General features: G+C 43.1%; 2 pseudogenes; both read left to right on the top strand.

Moving 5' to 3' along the window:
- The first annotated feature begins 4,053 nt into the window (after positions 1-4,053).
- Positions 4,054-5,504, top strand: LOC104657845 (annotated as a pseudogene).
- A 1,885-nt stretch (positions 5,505-7,389) lies between these two features.
- Positions 7,390-12,629, top strand: part of LOC104657844 — a 54,855-nt pseudogene continuing 49,615 nt past the window's right edge.

Raw genomic sequence — 12,629 nt, 5'->3', positions numbered from 1 at the left:
AACTCGGAAGATGTGTACAAGATTATAGCGCGATCCCCAACGTGCTGTTTCCCGTCCTAAAGGGAATGGATCTGTGAGGTTTCCAAATCAAATGTCTGGAGGGGAAGAAAAGCAGCTTCGCCTTACTTAACCTCACCAAGACGCACTTTGATCTCTCATACACGTGCTGTGAAGAATGGTGGTTTAGAGAGCTTACTGTGTGCCAGGCATCCTGGTAGGCACTTTTGGGGCATCATCGTAATCCATGAAGTGGTAACCTAGCCCTAGAGAGAGGTTAAGTAACTTACCGGAAGTCCCACCAGTAATCTGTGGTTTATATAAGATCTAATTTCAGGTGCCAGGCTCTTAACAAGACAGTGCCTCTGAAAGGGATGTGCTGCAATGGTGGTGTTAATGCGGATGAAGAAAATAATAACAATAATAACTACCATATATATGTATATATATACACATATGTATATATACACACATATATGTATATATACACATATATATGTATATACACACACATATATGTATATATACGCATATATATGTATATACACACATATATGTATGTATATTTTGAGACAGAGTCTCACTCTGTCGCCCAAGCTGGAGTGCAGTGGCCGATCTCGGCTCACTGCAACCTCCGCCTCCCGGGTTCAAGCAAGTCTCCTGCCTCAGCCTCCCGAGTAGCTGGGATTACAGGCACACGCCACCACGCCTGGCTAATTTTTTGTATTTTTAGTAGAGACGGGGTTCCACCGCGTTAGCCAGGCTGGTCTCGATCTTCTGACCTTGTGATCTGCCCGCCTCGGACTCCCAAAGTGCTGGGATTACAGGTGTGAGCCACCGCGCCCGGCCCATATATTTTTAATAAATTTAAAAAGATGATGTTTAAGAGAGACTGACACTTAGTAAGCACTCTGTATGTATTTTTGTCTCTAAATTGTCACAAGACAGGTGGTGGATGTATTGGTGTTTCTACAATTCTTCTTCTTTTTTTTTTCCCCCGAACTCTGTCACCTAGACTGGACTGCAGTGGCTCAATCGCGCCTCACCGCAACCTCTGCCTCCAAGGCTCAAGCGATTCTCTTCCCTCAGCCTCCCTTGTAGCTGGGATTACAGGCACGTGCCACTACGCCCAGCTAATTTTTGTATTTTTAGTAGAGACGGGGTTTCGCCATGTTGGCTGGGCTGGTCTTGAACTCCTGACTTCAAACAATCCACCACCCGCCTCGGCGTCCCAAAGTGCTGGGATTACGGGCGTGAACCACCGCTCCCGGCCATTTATTTCTTTTTGTAATCTGAAAATGTTGTAATAAAAAGTAACACACACACACACCCCTTTTGAACAGTGCTTACCTTTCCTAAAAGGGTGAGAAAAATTTAGACAATTCCAAGGACTTATTGAATGGTAGAAGTTTAATCACTTCTTTGTGACATCTGCAAGTAATATTAATCAAACATTTTATTTGCTTAAATTCAGAAATACAGGTGGAATGCATTTAAACAATATGGTGCTGGAACATGAAGAAATTACCTAAATACCGTATTTTGAGGTTTAATTTTCATTATCCTTGGGAAAGTTCTCAGAAGATCTTTCCCCTGCAAGTGATCATGGTGATCACGATCCTGTTTTCCTGTATTAAACTTCACTTTGTTTTGAAATTAATAACTTTCCGTGTTAGTGGCAGAAAAGTGAATGGGTTTCTCAAACAGGCAGATGGTTGCATTTGAGCCTAATCTAGAAAAGCGTGGGAGGAGTTAACTTCATAGCCACTCCCAAGTGTCAAATCAGCTGAAGTTTTCTCAGTAATGTTTATTGTCACTGGCCTCTAGTTTCAGCAAGCCTGAGAATCCTAGTTCTCCATTTGATTCCACAGATTTAATCAAGACTCTGCATGCTTTGAGCAGACAAAAAGAAAGTTTTGGCTAACTTACAATACAAATAGGGTACATGGAAAACAGTTAAAAATACCCTGCCTTATCCAGCCTGCAGTAATTTTCCAGCAGGAAATCTTCATAATTATCTTACACACATAAGTGAAGGTTTGAGGCTTATACTGCAAGTGATCTCTCTCTCTATTTCTCCCTTTACATCTGCCCCAGAGATCTGATCGTACCATGAATGCACTATTTGTGTATGTTCGGGACTGCTGAGGCTCACTGAAATGACTATCAGCCTATAGATAAATAATGTACTTAGCTCATCAGCAGGTCTTACATGTATCTTCCTTTACTTACGTATGTGGTTGTTAGATGTGGTTGTGATTTTGTTTTAGATGGAAGATTCTGGGGGGATAATTCATGTATTTCTAAGCCAGTAAGATTTTTTTTTCTCCTCTTCTGACAAATATGTGCCATGGGCAGTTAGAGAGAAGTGGTAAGATAACAATTTTCTGTTGCCAGATGTTTGATAAACCCTCTAGGTAATTTAGGGGCCAAATCTCTTATTCTCCCCAATGACTGGATTTACTGAAATTATCATGTCATTTCTTATCTCATTCTTCCTGGTGAAATCAATTTTAACCTAATCTTATAAGACAGTGTTTTTTCAATATGAAGGTCATAAAATCCATTTAGTGGGTTACTACCGATATTTTTTTTAGGTATAACAAGACAGCAAGTGTCAGCATCATCATATGTTCTAAGAGTTCTGTAATTTCATGAAACTTTGAGTCACTCCTATGTGCATTCTGGGTTGCAGTATAAAATGTGATTCTTAGCCGTCAAAAAGTTTGAAAAGCACTGCCACAGGATGCATGTATCAGTGCTATTTTGATAATAAGTTACAAACCCAAATTTAAGTGGAATTAGGGTATTATATATATGCATATATAGAATATATATATTTTTTCTTACATATGGGTTCAGGTTACTAAAAGGTACACGGGTAGGACTGACTTCAAGAGCATCTTGCTTGGGGCTAAACAGTGACTTCAGGATCTGGTTTCTTTTCATTCCTCAGGTCTGCCTTTTTCTTCTTTCCTCTGCATATTGGGGTCCTTCTTGGGTGACGAGATGACTGTATAGCACTTGGTGGTTTACGCAGTTTCAAGTTCAAGTCCAGCAACCAAAAAACTCCCCTTCCCCAGTTGTTGAACAAAAAGTTTCAAAATGAGCTCTGATTCGCCCAATTAGCACGGCTGGAGGAAATCTGTGTTAAGTAGCTTCTGCAGAGGTTGAGGGCTTTGCCCCAGCAGTGGAGTCCTACCCAGACCATGTAGATGGAGGACATCAGTGGGCTGGACTGCCACATGAATACAGTTGTGGAAAAAGGGGGAAATTAAGGCTAAGAAAATCTGGAATAAATATTCACCACAGGGTACAAGTGCCTAATGCACATAGGCTGGTTCCTCTTCTTTTTGATGCCCCAAATAATGGGAAATGAGCTGAATTGTATTCAGGCAAATAGGTTATGAATATGGTTTTTCATGTGTGTAAGGAAAACTTTAGCTGTCACTTTTAACATGGTCAATATCAGGACTTATGAGATCAAGATGCAGAACAAGTCAAATTGATAGTAGTTACTTTATTTTCCAATGACACTGAGAAGAAAAAGGCAGATATATTGATTAAAAACCCACAGCCGTCCCAAAACCTCTTACAAGGGGGTGATTGTGATCCTGTTTTCATTTATGTGCAAATCTTGGAAGACATTTATTTGAATCAATTTGCTGTGCTAATCTAATGAAAGCAGTTATTTAAGTAGTGTCTTAGAGCAAAGCATTTGAAGACTACACCTCCTTAAAGCCCAGGGCAAATGAGTGCTCTATTCTGCAGCTCTTCAGCCTTGAGGTCTTTATTTGGGTCTGTGTTACTTTGTCCTTAGAGATGTGCTGCTTTTAATTGTCCTTTGTCACTTTATGTACAGTTCTCCAATGGGAAAGGGGGCCCTAGTGTGTACGTACAGCTGTGAGGACAATGTTCACTCACAGCAGAGGGGCCCTAGAAGTAGGGTGATCATGCTGGCTTGCCTGGGTCAATCCTTGTTAATGTCTATGCCTCCAGTTTGGACGATAAATTATATGGCCACCCCATGTATAAAGGCTACTGTTTTAGGGGGCCATGAGTAGGCATCTATTTAATAGATTAAATTATCTGATAAAGAATTCCTGGTGGGGTGCACTGTAATCCCAACATTTTGGGAGGCCGGAGCAGGAGGATTGCTTGAGCCCAGGAGTTCAAGACCAGACTAGGCAACCTGGGAAGACCTCATCCCTACTTCAAATTTTAAAAATTACCTGGCTGTGGTGGCACATTCCTGTAATCCCAGCTACTCAGAAGACTGAGGTGGAAGGATCACTTGAGCCCAGGAGGTTGAGGCTGCAGTGAGCCGTGATAGTGCCATTGCACTATCCAGCCTGAGCAACACAGCAAGACTCTGTCTCAAAAAATAAAAAATTAAAATAATTAAACTGAGGAAGTCCTTACAATTACTGAAAGGTAAAACTCCAGATGCCTTCCCTCCTGGGAGCGTTACCAGTGGCATCTCACCCTCCTTCTGACTTCCATAGCAGGATCATCCAGGTCTCCTGAATCTGAAAAGCCAGACCTGAGCTGCAGCAGCCTCCCGGTAGGGTGCCACCTCCTACCCCCTCACCGTCCTCCCCTCCTCCCAGCTCCCCCACCCCCCACAGGGTGGTAGAGGCTCTGCAGGTGGGGCAGCAGTGCTGGGGCACGTCGGTGGTGGCCATCAAGCTCTACATCCTGCACAAGTACCTAACATTGGACGTCCACTGCTTCAAGTACCTGCTGAAGCAGGCGCTGGCCACTGGCATGTGCCGCAGCCTCCTCGCCAGACCCCTCAACTCCAAAGCCAGGGGTCCACTTGCAGCTTCAAATTAGATCCCAAGCACAAGAGGAAAATCCCGCCCAGGAAGATGGTCCCCCGATGGTCCCCAGGAGAGCGGGAGAGGCCAAGGGAAAGGGCCCCAAGAAGCCAAGTGAGGCCAAGGAGGATCCTCCCAACGCGGGCAAGGTGAAGAAGGCAGCCAAGAGGCCAGCAGAAGTGCAGAAGGCTCCTCCCAAGCCAGGTGCAGCCACAGAGAAGGCCCACAAGCAAGGTGGCACGGCCAAGGACACCAGGCCAGAGCCGGGCGAGGCTATGAAGGCACCCCCAAGCCAGACAAGGCCACGCAGGCCCCTTCCAGTGCCAGCAAGCTCAGTAGGAACGCAAAGGCCAAAGGCAGCAGGAGCAGCCAAGGAGATGCTGAGGACCACAAGAAAACCAAAGCTGGGAGTAAGAGTTCGAAACCCACTGTCAGCAAGGTCAAGAATGGTGCTGCTTCCTCAACCAAAAGGTGGCAGGCCAAGGCCAAGGCTCCTAAAGGGCAGCTGCCTAGGGGGCTGGGCAGGGGCCAAATGCCAAGTCTGCTTCTCCTGCTAAGGACAGTGGCTCCAAGGTGGTGCCTGCACACCTGTCCAGGAAGACAGAGACCCCCAAGGACCCAGGAAAGGCTGGACTGCCCATTACAGTCTCCTCATCCGAAGTGTCTAGCCAGAGGGCTGTATCCTAGGGCTGGAGGCAGGGGCAGAGAGGGACCGAGCCTCTGCCCTAGTTTTCATTCTTCAACAAACCACTGCTCTATTTATTTCATCATAAGCTATTTATCAATAAAGACTTTTGTTTCTTTCCCCCACCCCCAACACATACACACAAAATCTTGTGCAGATGTAAAGGCTCAACAAATAATAGTAGAACTAATGGTAACAATGGCAACACGTGGTTATCAATTCACTTATGCTGGGAATTGCTCTGTGATGTCCATGAGGGTGCCCTCATTCAATGCTCACCACACCCTATGAGGTGGGGACTCCTAACACCCCTCACTATACAGCCAAGGAAACTAGTTATGAGGTTGCCACTTGGCCAAAATCACAAAATATTTGTTGAGTTGGCAAAGCGTGCATGTTGACTAGTGTTTTATAAGAAGGCAGGACAGGTCATTGTTGTGAATACTGGTTGTAGCTTCAGAGGATCTACACTCAGATCTATCTTTGCTTCTTACTAAACGTGTGCTTTGACCAAGTGACTTAACCTTTTTTGTGCCTCAATTTCTTCATCTATAAAGTGGGGATTATAAGAATTCCTACCTCATCAGGTTATTTTGAGGATTAAGTGACAAAATATAAAGAAGTGTTTCATGTAGTGACTGCGGTGGAGTAAATACTAAAAACATTCTAGCCATTATTATTTGTGCTTTGTAGAGGCTAGGAAAAAATTAATAATTCATATTATTTGTTGAACACCAACTATGTGCCGCATTTTAAGCTAGGCATTTTTCAGTTGTCTCCTTTCTTCTTATAAATCCTCTGAGATGGGTGTTATGTCCGCTTATTGTTCATTTTACAGATGAGGAAAACTGAGATTCAATGAAATGAACAAGTAATGGAGCTTTAGTTTCAACTCCAGGTCATTCTGACTCCAGAGCCTTTGATCTCATAATTATAATGTCATATTTTTCGACTTGGAAGGGAGCCTTGAGATCAACTAACCCGTAAAAATAAGCCCCAAAGAGAGGCTGTGACATGACAAGTCATTAAGGGATGGTGCAGGGCTAGAACCTAGGTTTTCAGCCTCCCACAACCATCTCTGTCTTGAAGACAAGTGCATTCACCCCGTAGGATAACCATGCTGAGTGGCCACAGACACAATTCAGGAGCACTGGACTTAGATGTCTTCTAATCCAGCTACAAAAAGTCTAGAGCTGTGTTTGCTAAAGTGGGTAGGTGTATCCCTGGTGGTATATGAGTTAATTTTAGATGATAGATAGAGATAACATTTTTCCTTATTGGCTATTTATTTTAATGTGTACCAGAAAAAAAAATCACCTATACCTTCATGTCTTGCAAAAGATTATATTCCTTTCTGCCTTGCTGAACAAACCATTAACAGATTGAATAGTATTGCTTAGAACGAGGCTGAGAAAGAAATCATGTCAGTGTAAAAATATGTATTAGGTAAAACATAGTGTAGATAGTACTGGAAAATGGCAAAACCTGTGAAGGGAAGATGTGAATGACTGAAGTCTGGGAAATACTGGACTGGAGAGATGTTTCCTGAACTTGGTGTACACGAACCACTTGGGGATCAGATTCTGATTCGACAGATCTGGGATGGGCCCTGAGACTGCATTTCTAACAAGCTCCAAGTGATGCCAATGGTGCTGGTCTGTGGACCATACTTTGTGTAGCAAGGGATCAGGGAACCTGAAAGACTCTTGGGCATGTATTGAGTGCTGTAGAGGATATATAGGGCAAATCCCTGTCTCCCAGAAGCGTAATCATGTCAGGGAAAGGAGATGTGAATGAACATGGAAGGTGAACTCCCCTATCCAGACACCAAATGAGAGGTATGATGATCTGTCTGGTGCTGCTGCATGGTAGCAGGGGGTGCATGGGATGGCATTGCGCTTGGGCCTGAAAGATTTGCGCAGCAAGTGGAGAGTTCCAGAGCATTTGACAAGTAGGAGGAAAGACAGAAGTAGCAGGGAAGCCTCAAAAAAGGCCCAAATGGAGTTTTCAGCAACAATCTGATTAACACAGAGAATCAGCATGGAATGTTGGATCAGAATAAGTCCCCTTTTCAAAGCACAAGCCCCACTAACTGGTGTCTGATGATAATGGCTACCTTTTATTGAGCCCCTCTGAGTGCCAGATGCCAGGCATTTGCCAAATACTTTCCAAGCAGCATTTAATTCCATCTCCACAATGACCCACAGTAACCCACATTCTGCAGAGGTGGAAACTGAGGCTTGGAGTGGGCTAGTGACTTGCCCAAAATTACACAGCTAGTAAGCGACACACCTGGAATTCAAACTCAGAATGGAGTTTGTGCTCTTTGCTACCATGCTGCAAAAGTCTGCTTTTTGTTGTCCTTGGCAGTCTCAGCATAAGAGCTTGCCTTTTTCTCCCAAGAGCCTGCCTCACGGAAGATTCTAATGGTTCATATTGTTCCAAATGAAACTATTGCCCCCTACAACAGATCCTGAACAAGTATCCAAAGTTATCATATAGGTTGTCCTTAATCATTATTTATAAAAGATGTCATTCCTTTCTGCCTTGCTGACTAAACTATTACCAGAATGGAATTTTCGGCATTGTGATGTTCCATAAGAAGTAAGTGCAGAACTCCCCCAGATAAACACTGAATGTGTTGTCACAGTGAGGAGGAGCTTGGCTTTGGAAATCACTAAGTAGCCTAGACAGACAGTTATTGGAAATAATTATGCTCTTGCCACAGCATGGGGCCTGTCACAGCCCCTCCTGATTCAAAAGGTCTTTCTGGAAATACCAGCATCCATCTTCCAGCTGGTGCTTATAACAGCCGACAGTGTCGGTGGGGGACCCAGCAATGGATGTGGCTGAGGATTATTGTCAGGCTTCCCTTGTTGCACCTGACTGAGCCCATCCCATCAATTCAGTCTTTGCAAAAGAGCAGAAGGCTCATATGTGACCAGAATGCGGGACAGGCACAAAGCATGCACGGCCAGCTTTGGCCCTGCTTCATCCAAGTTTAATACTCAACCCGAGTTCTGCCAGATAAAGGAGGGGCTGGGGAGAGAGGGGAACTGGAGTTGGCACTGAATCAAGAACCAGGAAGGCCAAGTTCTGATCCCACCTTGGCAGCAGACTGACCAGAAACATGCTCATTAGCTCTCTGGATTTGTCAAATGGGTATTGACACTTGACGTCCTTCCACCTCTAAACATTTTATGCTATGAACAACCAGAAGTGTGTACCCTGCACTTTGTCTGTGTTGGCTGGACTAGTCTCACTTTAATTTTTTTAAAAATGTCAGATAGATGCACTTAAAAGGCTTCCTAAGCAGTGGTGTATCAGTGGATAGTTTCAGTATAATTATTTGCCATGCAGTAAAAGTGGTATTTGGTGTAACTTGTCATATCAAATAACCTTTTAGTATTTAGACAAATCTCAAAACATTAAGAGAGTGTGGCTTATTCAATAAATCAGAAAAGATAAGGGTATGTGGGGCCATCACAAATGAACTAATTGCATTTATTTAAATGTGCAAACTGAAATGCAGAATCCTGACAAACTAATGAAAACCATGTGCCCCTAGACTGGGAACACAGAATGCCATCCCAGTTGGGCTGTAAGACTTAAATTGAGGACATATCATGGTTATTTGCTCCAACTGTGTTAAAGTAATTCAATTTGTATTTTTAAGAGGAAAAAAAAGTAGTGTAGTGTTTTATATACCTCCAGGTTCCCAGTCTAGCTGCTCTTTTACTGCCTGAAAGAATGGGGCATCCAGTTTACTAGAGGTCAAAAGTTTGATTCAAACACATTAAGAGGAAGAAATTGTTTTTGCAATGATTCAGCTGCTTTAAACAGTTCAGATCATGAGTGGTTCTCATTGTACTTTCTAGCACTGAACTTGATTACACTTGGAAAAGCATCCTGGAAACTGATCTTTGATCTTTTCTGGATCTCAGAGAAAATCTATGAAAATGATGCTGATAAAGGGTATTTAAAAATTGGCAGTTTGTCAGCAAGGCTTCATGCTATTCCATAGATGCTTTCACTAAATGATGAGTGGGAAATGTAACTTTGTCTTCTTGCAGAGCCTACAATCCAAACATTTTTTTCTACTGCATGTACAGTTTCATTTGTATAGTGTTGTCAAGGAATAAGTAATTTGTTTCACTTAAGTGATTTTTCCAGGTGATTGAAGCTTACCTCTTTGTACACACATTATTTTTTGCTTAAACTTTCTTTGATGAAAACATGGCACATGCTTCTTTACTTTTTTTTTGCTTGGTGCATATAATGTGGCTACATCTTTTCCTGACTTGGGGTTATCATGATAAAGATTGCTTTTTGTTCTGTGCTGTAATCCTGTTATTATTTGACAGTTGAATTGTGTGGGATTGAGCGCCTCTGTGTAAATAGTCACAGATCCATGTTCTTTTAGAGTTACCCTTATTACTAATAATAGAGCAGTTGCCAAATCCCAGGTAGGATGCCAAGAACTCATATACATTATAATCTTGGCTAAACTGTCCACCCCACTCCAAGAAATGATCATTATTATTCCTCCTACTTTACAGGTAAAAATTGAAGTTTAAGAGATAAGTCGTAAGTGGTAGAGTTGAGATTTGAACCCATGTCTCTCTAACTGCAAGATGCCTATTGCCAGTTGTTGTAAAAGCTACTTCTTCTATTTCTCCTCTCTACCCCTCTTTGGGTATTTCTGTCTGTCCTGTTGCTTTAAAAGCCTTTGCCCAGGTAAGGGCCCAAGATTAAGTCTGTGCCTATTTCGTGGAACTTACTGTTACATTTTTCCTTAAGTGGAGTTCTGAGGGTATTTTTGCTGATTTCTGGGTTCCCAGACATCTGCATATTTGCAGTTTCTAGAAGTCTAACCTGTGAATTCATCATTGTGTATGCTAAGGCTTTGGGAGGGATTATAGGATTTTCTGCATCATGATTAAGCAGCATAATCAAGAAACTTGCAGTCAGAGGAAAGCTTGGCAATTCTGTAATGCAGAAGTTGGCAGACCTTTTCTGTGGAGGGCCAGATACTAAATGTCTTAGTTCATTTTGTGTTGCTGTAAAGGTATACCTGAGGCAGGGTAATTTATTTAAAAAAAAAAAGTTTTATTTGACTCATGATTCTGATGGCTGGAAAGTCCAAGATAAGGCTGCATCTGGTCAGGCTGCTTCCACTCATTGTAGAAGGGAATGGGAGCTGGTGTGTGCAGAGATTACATGATGAGAGAGGAGGGAAGAGGTGACGGTTGGGGCATGCCAGACTCTTTAATAACTAGCTCTTGTGAAAACTAACAGAGTGAGAACTCACTCACCTTTGAGTGAAGGCATTAATCTAGTCATGAGGGATCCATCCCCGTGACATAAACACTACCCATTAAGACCCACCTCCAACATCGGGGATTAAATTTCAACATGAGATTTGGTAGGGACAAACAACCCTTATCCAAGCTATAGCACTAAATAAAATAGGCTTCGTGGGCCCTATGGCTGTATTGCAACTCCTCAATTCTGCCTTTGTAGGGCAAGAATGGCTGCAGACGATACATAAATTAATGGATGTGACTGTATTCTGGTATACTTGTTATTACAAAAGCAAGCAGGGGGTAGATGTTGGCCCATGAGCCCGTCCTTTGCCAATTCCTGTTATCATAGAAAAAAAGGTCCAATCAGGGTATTATAAGAGTCTAAATAGGTAGGTGATTGAGAGTCAGTGTCGAGTAGTGGTTGTCAATCTGTGGCTCTGGAGATAGCTGCCAAAATTTGTCTCCTAATTCCATCACTACTTCAACTCAGGCAAGTATCTTAACCTCTCTGCATTTCAGTTGTCCATCTTTAAGACTGGGAAAATAATAATCCTTACTTCATAGGGTTGCTTTGAGAATGAAAGTAATTATTTGTAAAGTACTTAGAAGGGTGCCCAGGACAAAATAAGCACTGTCTAACTTCTGTGAAATTAAGAATAGTAAGGAATACGTTTCTAATGAGACAAAATATTTAGTGCTTTGATGGAAGAAAGGGAAACTTCCTTTGCTCTGAGTGCAGTGGAGGGCAGGGATAAGGCTCCTGCCCTTTGAGGATGGGTGTGGAGAGGAGAGAGTGGGCAGTGTGGGCAGCACAGTGGGTTAGGAAGAACTCTGGGCTGGGAATTAAGGGAACTGGTTGCAGAACCCAGACAAGTGGTAATCTGCAGCATCCCCTGAGTCAAATCTCTGTCCTCTAGGGCCTTGGTCTCCTTATCTGTAAAATAAGGAGGTTAAACTAGAGTAGTGGATGCAAACTGACAGCCCATAGGCTACATTCTGCCTATAGACATGCTTGGTTATTCCCTAGACTGTTTTTAAAATATTTGAATCAATCAATAGCAAGTATGAATCAGGAAATTCCACAAAACAATCTGGATCCCTGGTTTCTTTTAAAAATTCAGAAGCTCTAGCAATACTGGCTGCATTCCCACATGGCAGCAACTGACTAGCACAGAGCTATGGTGGCTCATGGGTTCTGCGTTGACTGCTGTAGCAGATGCTGCTGGTGTTGCCGGTGGCCAACCCTACATCTTTGCCCTGGCCATGGTCGTGCATGCCAGCTTCACTTCCCGCTGCCAGCACCTGCGTTGGTTTGTCTGAGGACTTTCTCTGGCTGTGGAAGTGGTGGGCTGGAAATGCAGGGGAATTAACATCCATTCCCTCCAACAATGAACAGGGTTTGGCCTGTGGATACTCCAGCTCCCTTGCCCATCCAGTGAAACTAAGGGGTGTATATTGTACACCTTTTCCCAGAGTTTCCTCATGGGGTTAAGCTCCACTCACCCATGGTGATAGGTGACTTAATAGGCTAGTCCTTTTTGTGTATATGTGTGGCCTTATCTTTCTTGTCTCACTTATGCACTGTCCTACTATTGTTTCCTGGGATGACCTCTCAGATAAATACCTTACACTTGAATCCTTATCTGGGGTTGGCTTCTGGAGGAATCCAGACTAAGAAAACCATAGGCTGGTTGTGGTGGCTCCTACAATCCCAGCACTTTGGGAAGCCAAGGCAGGTGGATTTCTTGATCCCAAGAATTTGAGAGCAGCCTGAGCAACATGACAAAACCCCATCTCTACTAAAAAATATATAAAAAATTA

This window comes from Rhinopithecus roxellana, chromosome 1, assembly GCF_007565055.1.
Source record: "Rhinopithecus roxellana isolate Shanxi Qingling chromosome 1, ASM756505v1, whole genome shotgun sequence".
In the NCBI taxonomy this organism is placed as follows: Eukaryota; Metazoa; Chordata; class Mammalia; order Primates; family Cercopithecidae; genus Rhinopithecus; species Rhinopithecus roxellana.
The sequence above is the reverse complement of the archived record's forward strand: the minus strand, read 5'-3'. Positions and strand labels throughout refer to the sequence as shown.